Consider the following 2,969-nt stretch of genomic DNA (forward strand, 5'->3'; position numbering starts at 1 on the left):
GGCTGTGTCGGGCAATCTGTTCCATGACGACTTTCTTTCAAGAGTTCTACGGCTCTGCATTGGTCCGACATTTAACAAGAGCATCAATAATATCTAAATTATACTACAACGAATTGTGAGTTACAGTAAAAATAGCAATTGAAATAACTAAATTCGTACTAGTATACATAAAATAAATATCTAAAATTTTTTCCATGAATTGAATGAATAAACGTTCTTCTCCCGAAGATTTAATCGTAATAAAGAACACGAAAATACTGGGTACGTGTAACTTAGCATAATTTGCTACAATGTAATTAGTAAAATTATAACTGTTAGTTGCGTTAGATGCACGAAATGAATCATCAGTAATTACATCAAAGTTTCGGCTGTGGAATTCTTGAAAGTTCTTGACGTCAGTTGATGGTAGTTTTTGTAGTAGCAATCTGTTTTTGTGTTCTATTTTCTGATATTCATGATTTTTGCCTGCAATGCTTGGATTACTTTTTGTCTGATATACCTATTTTATTTAAGGAAGCAAGATCATTTTAACTTAATTTTAACTTCACTTACAGAATTTCTTCATTATCAATTTCATCAGGAGCCTAATGAGATTTTAGACTTCGAAGGGGACATGAAACCTATTCTTATTTTATTGAAATAATCCATTCGTTTTCGTATTTTTTTACTCTGAATTTCTGCTCAATTCTCCCAGCCCGAAATCTATTTGAGTGAAGAAGGATGGCTATGCCTTAGTACGTGATATCGTCTACCTAAGCGATTAATATGGCTCAGTTTTGAGTCTCTCGTTGTGGTAATCCACATCATACTTAGTTACCACCAACAGTTGTCACATTATATAAAACATTTCATACATACGAGCATCACCAACTATGTCAGGCACGTCTAGTGCAAACCGCTACAGTCGTGTTACTTATTCAGATCCACAAAATGGTTTTACCATATTCGGCACCCTGGCGCCCGATATTAAACGGCGATGAGTGTGATCAGCCATCATTTGTTGTTTTCATACTGTAAATAACATACTTCAATGAAATGTAAACAAGAGCTTCCTCCATCTTCTAACGAACATATTTGCCAGTCTTACTCAATAACTGAGTAGTGAATTCAAAACTATTAACTGGTTAACAGCAAAAAAATAGACTTTAAAAAATTTGGAACCAATCTTCGCAAAGAAAGGATGCTAATAAGTTTCCAATTTAGTTTCTAGGAATTAAGACTTCTATTTGTTCGCATAGTGTCTGTTTGGAGTTGGACATTAAAATCAAGTTGATACACTAATTATCAAACTTTTTCATAGCCGTTTCACTATTCTTTAATGAATATAGAGGAAGGCGACGATCCAAGATTTTTCAAGTTATAAAGGACACTACTTATGAGGCCGATTCTAACCCTAAGGTTTAACGTGATTCTTGCCACAGGACAATTCACCTCCAGACAAACCCTAGTTTTTATATACACAACACAACATTGTACCCGGAAATTCCATGCATATCAAACAAATACCATTTCGAAAATATACCTTTTCCATGTATTCTGTAACTTTTCGATAAGGAACGTTTAAGCTTCATAATACAACCATGTAAATGAAGGTTTGTATTCTAATGGTATATCCAGATGATATAAAATGCAACGAGACTTCAGTGAAGCAGAGGGGATTTCATTCAGATACTGTTCTCTTGTAAATGAATTTCATTCTATTGAGACACTTAATATCTTATATTCAAATGCAGAACAAAGATATCAGGACAAGTATTACTCCATATAGGAAGATACACAAACTGGGTTTTGGAGAGAGAGAGAGAGAGAGAGAGAGAGAGAGAGAGAGAGAGAGAGAGTTGAAACATGTAGACTATTACTACGCAAGTGTTCCCCAGACTATGAAATATTTCCCTTACACACAAATATACATAGATAAAACATATTCGTCATCACTAGAAAAGGATGAAAGCAATTCCATTCAGAAACTGTGAAAAGACTGTAAACAAAACAAGGGAATTAAGACTCCCAGCGACAAATTTCCTGACTGCTGACAGATCTCTAAATCGGAGGTGAGGTCACCAGGAACCTTCGGCATTCAAAAACCAAATTAACACGTACCATGCATGGAAGGCAATAGCCAGAATGTCATGCATATTTTATTGTAATTTATTTGAAGAGCTCTCGCCTCTGCTTTTCTCACAATATGGAAATATTTCATCACGATTTTCATGCAGGGAATTAGCAAAATGACGGAAGCGTTACCGAGGTCGCGCACCGGTTATTGCAGAGGGGCTTGAATGCATTTGTCTCTTGCATCTGTAGCAAGAAAAAAAATATAGCTATTGGGGAGAGAGAGAGAGAGAGAGAGAGAGAGAGAGAGAGAGAGAGAGAGAGAGAGAGACATTTTACAATTTTTTTTTCTATTGATTAGGCATAGTAACTATTCATGTGGATGATTTAAAGATGTTGCTGGTTAAAGATGAATATAAAATCTGAAAAATGGTGTCCCAGTTTCAACATTTATAATGATTTGTTTAGCATCATATTCTGCTGTGTGTGTATATATATATATATATATATATATATATATATATATATATATATATATATATATATATATATATATTATATATTGTCAAGTACCGGCTTTCTTCATTAATTAAACGGATCCGTGTACATATTGTATATACCTAAATAAATAACTAATGATAACCTTCTTTCGTAATAAGTACGAAATCCTGAAATTAAGTTAAAATGTAGCTCTCCATTATCCTTGTAAAACCTACCTTCTGATTCCCCCTCCTGTATCGTTCTCTTTACTCTCCCTCTCTCCCCATCCTCACCTCACGTTTTCCTTCGCTCTGGCTTATTTGCCACCTGTGTCTCGTCCCAGCTCCTGCCTCGTAAGCGCTTGTTAAGAACTTCTCTGATCATTGTGAGTACGGTTATTATACCATATGATATTTTGGATTTGGTATTGGGCAGAA

Source organism: Macrobrachium nipponense, chromosome 8 (assembly GCF_015104395.2).
Source record: "Macrobrachium nipponense isolate FS-2020 chromosome 8, ASM1510439v2, whole genome shotgun sequence".
In the NCBI taxonomy this organism is placed as follows: Eukaryota; Metazoa; Arthropoda; class Malacostraca; order Decapoda; family Palaemonidae; genus Macrobrachium; species Macrobrachium nipponense.